The following is a 9,308-nucleotide window of genomic DNA, read 5'->3' as shown; positions in this document are numbered from 1 at the left end:
TGATGCAACCAGGTTTGATAACCTCTGCTCTAGACAGTAAGTAGAAGCCTTCAGTATCCCAATCAAAATGTTCACAGTGAAAAAAAGCAAAGACATCAAATCTAACATCAATGTTCTCCTGAAACAGTTGCTTTGCAGAGCATGGAAAAAGCCAATTTACCTCACTGAAAAGTTCCTTCTTAAAGTGACTTTAATCTCATCATAGAGCAAGGTGTTATTCTCCTGACCTCATGACATATAGGTATAGATATATAAAGACTGGGATTGCCTTATGGTAGCATGACATGTTCCACTGGGAAGACAGGACCCTTAATTCTTAAGATTAAATTGCTTTGAAGCAGAAAATGAATACTCTACAAGATACACATCTGATGTTAGTGGGTGTACCTTAATGAAAGAAAATAAAAAGTATACTTATAAATATCATGTATATATTTATAAATACCATATAAATAGCATGTCATAAATATATTATAAAATATAATATGTGAAAGGTCTGATGCATTAGATTTGCTTTTTTTATGGGCAAATCACTGAAGGTTTCTTTTTCCTCAAAAGCCTTGGTGGAAAATTGCAATATTGGCAGAAGTTTCTGAAAAAATATTTGGAGGCAGTTTACTTAGACTACATATAGTCCAAAAACAACAGAGAGATAGGTTCATGCAGGGCCTGAATGCAGGTAGCTACCTCAATTAACCCATTGTCTCATCTCCAAGATTGTTGAAAGAGGAGAGGGCAACTCAGGAAAGGGGCCCAATTCACTCCTGCATATTCATTTTAATAAAGTTCACAGAAAGGTGAGGAGCTTCAGAATCGTCAGCAGAGTTGGGGAAGAGATGCAAATAAGCCCAAAATCTGTATCCAGGAAGCCCAGCTTCAAAGTCTTTAGAACTTTGAAGTTTTGAGGGCTAATTTTCAGATAGGGAACAGCTGCAAATTCACCCAGAGGCAGTAGGCAACCTCTTATGGACAATTTGGCCAGTTTCTATGAGAAATTCAGACTTACCAAATAATGATACAGACTTGAAAATCAATACACCCATTTCTACTTTTATAACTGCTTAGATCATAAAATGTCCTCCAGCAACTATTAGAAGCAGTCAGTCAATACAATTCCAACTTGATCTCTTCATCTTAACTATGTTTTTCTAGTTAGCCTAAGATAAAATGGATGGGTCACATGTCCAGAAAAATCTTAAAGGTTTTCCATTTTTGACCCATAGAAATAAGCGAATTTCTCCTTTGCTTCTACTCAAAATAGAATTTTCTTCTATTAAGACCCATCCTCCAACATCTAATGTGTATTTATTTAGTGGAATCATCTTAACTGTGTATTCAAAGCAATTTTACCTATAGAAATAAGGACCCTATCTTTAGACTGGTAACTAGTCTGCTACAATAATTCCTAAGTCCCATCTTCTGAGGTAAGAGAAATAAATCAGCCAAATGGCAAAAATTCTGATTCAGAGCAGTGAAATGTCCCTCACAGCAGATTGTATTTTCCAGTGATCATGGAAACCCTTTCCCATCTCACACACTTTCACAGTGTGAATTTGATGCCACTTCCTACTGGGAGGTGGGATTCTGTGGACCCTATCTTTGAATTGGGTAGCTTGTGATGCAGGATGAAATGAAGCCATGCGACTTCTAATGACAGGTGATATAATTTCTTCCTGATTCTTTTGGGGCAAATGTTCTTGGAACACAGCTGTCATACTCTGAGAAAACCCAAGCAGCCAAAAGAAGAGTATTAAGTACCCAGGCTGACATGTGAATAAGTGGCCTTCTAATGATCAAGCCTCCAGCCAATAAGTCACTCCCAACCTTTGAAGGTTCCCAGTTGAGGTCTCAGACATCACAGAACAGAAACACAACACCGTTATGCTCTTTCCAAACTCCTGAGTCACAGAATACTTGAGCATAATGATATATTGCTTTATATTGAAGGGTCTGTCATATGACAATGCTAACTAGAAAAATCATTTTCTGTAAAACATACCCCTATATAGACAGAATGTATTTGCAGGGAGATGGTTGACATTTACTATGTAGAAGCTTTTCTATTTCTTCACAACACTTCTTATACTTTGATTAAAAAAAGTTAAATCAAAGATTATTGTTGTTGTTCAGTCACCCAATGGTGTCTGACTTTTTGCAACCCATAGAATGCAGCAAGCCAGGCCTCTCTGTCCCTCATCATCTCCCAAAGTTTGCCCAAGTTCATGTCCATTGCAACAGTGAGGCCATCAGTGAGGCCTCTTCTCTTTCTGCCCTCAGTCTTCATCAGACTCAGAGATTTTTGCAAAGAGTCAGCTGTTCAGTTCAAATGACCAAAATACTGGAGTTTCAGCTTCAACATCAGTCCTTTGAATGAGTATTCAGGGTTGATTTCCCTTAACAAAGATGTGCTCAATAAAGGACAGAAATGGTAGGGAACTAACAGAAGCAGAAAATATTAAGAAGAGGTGGCAAGAATACACAGAAGAACTGTACAAAAAAGATCTTCATGACCAAGATAATCACTATTGTGTGATCACTCATCTATAGCCAGACATCCTGGAATGTGAAGTCAAGTGGGCCTTAGAAAGCATCACTATGAACAAAGCTAATGGAGGTGATGGAATTCCAGTTGAGCTATTTCAAATCCTGAAAGACAATGCTGTGAAAGTGCTGCACTCAATATGCCAGCAAATTTGGAAAACTCAGCAGTGGTCACAGGATGGGAAATGGTCAGTTTTCATTCCAAACCCAAAGAAAGGCATTGCCAAAGAATGCTCAAACTACCGCACAATTTCACTCATCTCACACGCTAGTAAAGTAATGCTTAAAATTCTCCAAGCCAGGCTTCAGCAATATGTGAACCATGAACTTTCAGATGTTCAAGCTGGTTTTAGAAAAGGCAGAGGAACAAGAGATCAAATTGCCACCACCTGCTGGACCATCAAAAAAGCAAGAGAGCTCCAGAACATATATTTCTGCTTTATTGACTATGCCAAAGCCTTTGACTGTGTGGATCACAATAAACTGTGGAGAATTCTGAAAGAGATGGGAATACCAGACCACCTGACCTGCCTCTTGAAAAACCTGTATGCAGGTCGGGAAGCAACAGTTAGAACTGAACATGGAACAACAGACTGATTCCAAATAGGAAAAGGAGTACGTCAAGGCTGTATCTTGTCACCCTGCTTATTTGACTTATATGCAGAGTACATCATGAGAAACTCTGGGCTGGAGGAAGCACAAGTTGGAATCAAGATTGACAAGAGAAATATCAATAACCTCAGATATGCAGATGACACCACCTTTATGGCAGAAAGTGAAGAGGAACTAAAGAGCCTCTTGATGAAAGTGAAAGTGGAGAGTGAAAAAGTTGGCTTAAAGCTCAACATTCAGAAAATGAAGATCATAGCATCTGGTCCCACCACTTCATGGGAAATAGATGGGGAAACAGTGGAAACAAGTGTCAGACTTTATTTTTCTGGGCTCCAAAATCACTGCAGATGGTGACTGCGGCCCTGAAATTAAAAGACGCTTACTCCTTGGAAGGAAAGTTATGACCAACCTAGACAGCATATTCAAAAGCAGAGACATTACTTTGCCAGCAAAGGTCTGTCTAGTCAAGGCTATGCTTTTTCCAGTGGTCATGTATGGATGTGAGAGTGGGACTATAAAGAAAACTGAGTGCCAAAGAACAGATGCTTTTTTTTTTTTTAGAGGTACTGAATATATTTTCTTTTCTTTTTATTTTATTTTATTTTTAAACTTTACATAATTGTATTAGTTTTGCCAAATATCAAAATGAATCCACCACAGGTATACATGTGTTCCCCATCCTGAACCCTCCTCCCTCCTCCCTCCCCATACCATCCCTTTGGGTCATCCCAGTGCACCAGCCCCAAGCATCCAGTATTGTGCATTGAACCTGGACTGGTATCTCATTTCATACATGATATTTTACATGTTTCAATGCCATTCTCCCAAATCTTCCCACCCTCTCCCTCTCCCACAGAGTCCATAAGACTGTTCTATACATCAGTGTCTCTTTTGCTGTCTCGTACACAGGGTTATTGTTACCATCTTTCTAAATTCCATATATATGCGTTAGTATACTGTATTGGTGTTTTTCCTTCTGGCTTACTTCACTCTGTATAATAGGCTCCAGTTTCATCCACCTTATTAGAACTGATTCAAATGTATTCTTTTTAATGGCTTAGTAATACTCCATCGTGTATATGTACCGTAGCTTTCTTATCCATTCATCTGCTGATGGACATCTAGGTTGCTTCCTTGTCCTGGCTATTATAAACAGTGCTGCGATGAACATTGGGGTACACGTGTCTCTTTCCCTTCTGGTTTCCTCAGTGTGTATGCCCAGCAGTGGGATTGCTGGATCATAAGGCAGTTCTAGTTCCAGTTTTTTAAGGAATCTCCACACTGTTCTCCATAGTGGCTGTACTAGGTTGCATTCCCACCAACAGTGTAAGAGGGTTCCCTTTTCTCCACACCCTCTCCAGCATTTATTATTTGTAGACTTTTGGATCGCAGCCATTCTGACTGGTGTGAAATGGTACCTCATAGTAGTTTTGAATGCATTTCTCTGATAATGAGTGATGTTGAGCATCTTTTCATGTGTTTGTTAGCCATCTGTATGTCTTCTTTGGAGAAATGTCTATTTAGTTCTTTGGCCCATTTTTTGATTGGGTCGTTTATTTTTCTGGAGTTGAGCTGTAGGAGTTGCTTGTATATTTTTGAGATTAGTTGTTTGTCGGTTGCTTCATTTGCTATTATTTTCTCCCATTCTGAAGGCTGCCTTTTCACCTTGCTAATAGTTTCCTTTGATGTGCAGAAGCTTTTAAGTTTAATTAGGTCCCATTTGTTTATTTTTGCTTTTATTTCCAATATTCTGGAAGGTGGGTCATAGAGGATCCTGCTGTGATGTATGTCAGAGAGTGTTTTGCCTATGTTCTCCTCTAGGAGTTTTATAGTTTCTGGTCTTACATTTAGATCTTTAATCCATTTTGAGTTTATTTTTGTGTATGGTGTTAGAAAGTGTTCTAGTTTCATTCTTGTACAAGTGGTTGACCAGATTTCCCAGCACCACTTGTTAAAGGGATTGTCTTTAATTCATTGTATAGAACAGATGCTTTTGAACTGTGGTGTTGGAGAAGACTCTTGAGAGTCCCTTGGACTGCAAGGAGATCCAACCAGTCCATCCTAAAGGAGATCAGTCCTCAGTGTTCATTGGAAGGACTGATGTTGAAGCTGAAACTCCAATACTTTGGATACTTGATCCGAAGAGCTGACTCATTTGAAAAGACCCTGATGCTGGGAAAGATTGAGGCCAGAGGAGAACGGGACAACAGAGGATGAGATGGTTGGATGGCATTACCAACTCGATGGATATGGGTTTGGGTGGACTCCGGGAATTGCTGATGGACAGGGAGGCATGGCATGCTGTGGTTCACGGGGTTGCAAAGAGTCTGACATGACTGAGCGACTGAACTGAACTAAATATCGACTGGTTTGATCTCCTTGCTGTCCAAGAGACTCTCAGGAGTTTTCTCTAGCACCATAGTTTGAAGGCGTTAATTCTTTGGTGCTCTGCCTTCTTTATGGTCCAACTCTCACAACCGTTTTGACCACTGTGAAGACTATAGCCTTAACTATGTGTAACTTTGTTGGCAAAGTAACATCTCTGATTTCCAACATACTGTCTAGGTTTCTCATAGCTTTCCTGCCAAGAAGCAAATGTCATCTGATCTTATGGCTGCGGTTACCACCCACAGTGATTTTAGAGCCCAAGAAAAGGAAATCTGTCAGTATTTCCACCTTTCCCCCTCTATTTGCTATGAAATAATGGGGCCAGTTGCCATGATCTTAGTTTTTTTTTTAATATTTAGTTTTAGCCAGCTCTTTCACTCTCCTCCTTCACACTCATCAAGAGACTCTTTGGTTCCTCTTTGTTTTGTGCCATTAGAGAAAGATATGTACCATCTGCATTTCTGAAGTTGTTGATGTTTCTCCCCACCCCCATCTTGATTTCAGCTGGTAACTCATCCAGCCTGACATTTCTCATTATGTGCTCAGTATATAGATTAAATAGGGTTACAGCAGACAGACATCATGCTACTTTCTCAATCTTGAACCAATCAGTTGTTTCATGCAAAGTTCTAACTGTTTCTTCTTGACCTGCATGCAGGTTTCTCAGGAGACGAGACAGGTAAGATGGTCTGGTATTCCCATCTCTTTAAGAATTTCCCAGTTTGTTATGATCCATACAGCTTTGGTGTAATTGATGAAACAGAAGTAATTTTTTTTTTCCAGAATTTCCTAGCTTTCTGTATGACCCAGCAAATGTTGGCAGTTTGATCTCTGGTTCCTCTTCCTTTTCTAAATCTAGTTTTGTCATCTGAAAGTTCTTGATTCGCATAATGCTGACACCTAGCATGCAAGACTTTAAGCATAACCTTACTAATATGAGAGATGAGTGCAATTGTTTGATGATTAGCACATTCTTTAGTAGTACCCTTCTTGGGATTTGGCATAAGGATTGATCTTTTCCAGTCCTGTGGTCACTGCTAGATCTTCCATATTTGCTGACATATTGAATGCACCACCTTGATAGCATCATCCTTTAGGATTTTGAATGGTTCTACTGGAATTCCATCACATCCATTAGCTTTATTAACAGTAGAGCTTCCTAAGGCCCATTGACTTTTCCTTCCAGAATTTCTGACTCTGGGTGGCAGACCACACCATCATAGTCTTCCAGTTCATCTGGATCTTTTTAATTCAGTTCTTCCATGTATTCTTTCCATCTCTTCTTGATCTCTTCAGCTTCTACTAGGTTTCTAATATTTATGTCCTTTATTGTGCCCATCTTTGGGAAAAAAGTTCCACTGATATCTCCAATTTTCCTGAAAAGATCTCTAGTCTTTCCCCTTCCGTTGTTTCCTTCTAGTTTTATACACTGTTCCATTGAAGATGGCCTTTTTGTCTTTCCATGCTGTTCTTTGGAAATCTGTGTTTAGTTGGATATACCTTTCCCTTTCTCCCTTGCTTTTTGCTTCTTTTCTTTCTTTAGCTATTTGTAAGACTTCCTTAGATAACCACTTTGCATTCTTGCTTTTTCCCCCCACTTTGGGACAGTTTTGTTTGTTGCATCCCGTACAATACTATGGACCTCAATCCATAGTTCTTCACACACACTGTTTACAAGTTTCAACCCCTTGAATCTATTCATTACCTTCGCTTCATATTCATAGAGGATTTGATTGAAGTCATACCTGGCTGGTCTAGTGGTTTTCCCCACTTTCTTTAGTTTAAGGCTGACTTTTGCCGTGAGAAGCTGATGATCTTGGCCACAGTCAGCTCCAGGTATTATTTTTGCTGACTGTATACAGCTTCTCCATCTTCTGCTACAAAGAATGTAATCAATTTGATTTCAGTATTGGTCATTTGGTGATGTCCATGTGTAAAGTTGTCTCTTGTGTTGTTGAAAGGGGTATTTGCTATGAACAATGCATTCTCTTGGCAGAAATCAGTTAGCTTTTGCCCTGCTTCATTTTGTTCTACAAAGCCAAACTTGCCTGTCACTCCAGGTTTCTCTTTAATTTCTGCTTTTGCATTCCAATCCCCAGTGATGAATAGAACATTTTCTCTTGGGGTTAGCTCTAGGAGGTCTTCGAGGTCTTCAAAGGACTGATCAACTTCAGCTTCTTCAGTGGTTGGGACATAGAATTGTATTACTATGATGTTGAATGGATTGTCTTGGAAATGAACTAAGATCATTCTGTCATTTTTGAGGTTGCACTCAAATACTGCATTTTGGACTCTTTTGTTGATTATGAGGGCTATTCCATTTCTTCTCTGGGATTCTTGCCCATGGTAGTAGATACAATGGTCATATGAATTAAGTTTGTCCATTCCCATCCATTTTGGTTCATGGATTCCTAAGATGCCAATATTTATTCTTACCATCTCTTGTTTGACCACATCCAATTTACCTCGATTCATGGGCCTAATGTTCCATGTTCCTATGCAATACTATTCTTTGCAGCATCGGATTTTACTTTCATCACCAGACATATCCACAATTGAGCATCATTTCTGCTTTGGCCCAGTCACTTCATTCTTTATGGGACTATTAGTAGTTCAGAGATGATATGTTACCTCATTTTTTGACTATTAATTATATAGTCTGATCAGATAACACAGTGACTGCAGTCAGTGGCCCCAAAAAGCTGTTTGACAATCATTAATCTTAGGATTTATCTCACCTCCAAGATGGTTTTACTGATAATAAGCTATGAGTGCAGAGTGAATGCATTTACAAATCAAGATATTTGAGATTCTAAGCAGAACCAGACTTTCTTTCCATGAATGCAGGCATGGCCTTGGCTAAAGGGTGTGCTAAGCTCTGATAGAGTACAGTGTCTTCTTGGCCTATTTTCTCTCACAGTCTTTATCCAGGAGAATGACTGCCAAAAAGGCCATCAGGACTTATTCAATGCCTGATGTTCACATGTTATAGACAGACCCAAATTGTCATGTGATTGGAAGGAGCTATTATAAAACATCGATTTTTGTGTTTACATTTAGCTCCTTATGGATCAGCATGAAGATTTCTCTGGCAGGACTTGTTCTTTGACATTTGTGGAGCAGCAGTGCACAGATTGTCTCTTTCCCAGAGATTGAGACTGGTGAGGATGTTTGGATAAAAACCAAAGAACTATTTTGGAAACTTTGAAAAAATGTTTAGGGACACCTTCTCTGGGCTAACATAATCATCGATGAAGAAGATGCAGTAGGATACAGAGAAGCTTAGGAATGTGTTTAAGAAACAATGGTAATAGCGTTTAGAAGTTCACTGCTAAAATTTGGATGGTTCTAGATATTTGAATGGTTCTAGCTAATGTCAGAGGGGAGTGGTTTTCATAAAAGCACCAGGTGAAACTTTGGAGGAAGAATATGGGTAAGGAAAAGTGGAAAATTGGAGCATTTATAAGCATTTCATAGAATCACAATAACTAAAATATGGAAGAGGTCTGGGGCTATAATGAGAAAGGATTTGCTATATGTGGACCCATCCAAGATATGGTGCTAAGACTTTTTTTTTTAACATACCCATCAGCTCTATTTTTCTTTAAGAGCCCCATGCTCTGCTTTGCAGTATTTGCAGATACCTGGGCTCTTGAAAACAGTGGGCTTCAGGAATCTCTTTGCATGGGATTCAGCAAAATTTTAGAACAGGTCCAAGTATGTTTGCTAAATATATATATATATATATATATATATATATATATATA

This window comes from Bison bison, unplaced genomic scaffold, assembly GCF_000754665.1.
Source record: "Bison bison bison isolate TAMUID 2011002044 unplaced genomic scaffold, Bison_UMD1.0 scf7180017864063, whole genome shotgun sequence".
NCBI classification, from domain to species: Eukaryota; Metazoa; Chordata; class Mammalia; order Artiodactyla; family Bovidae; genus Bison; species Bison bison.
This window is presented reverse-complemented; position numbering follows the sequence as displayed.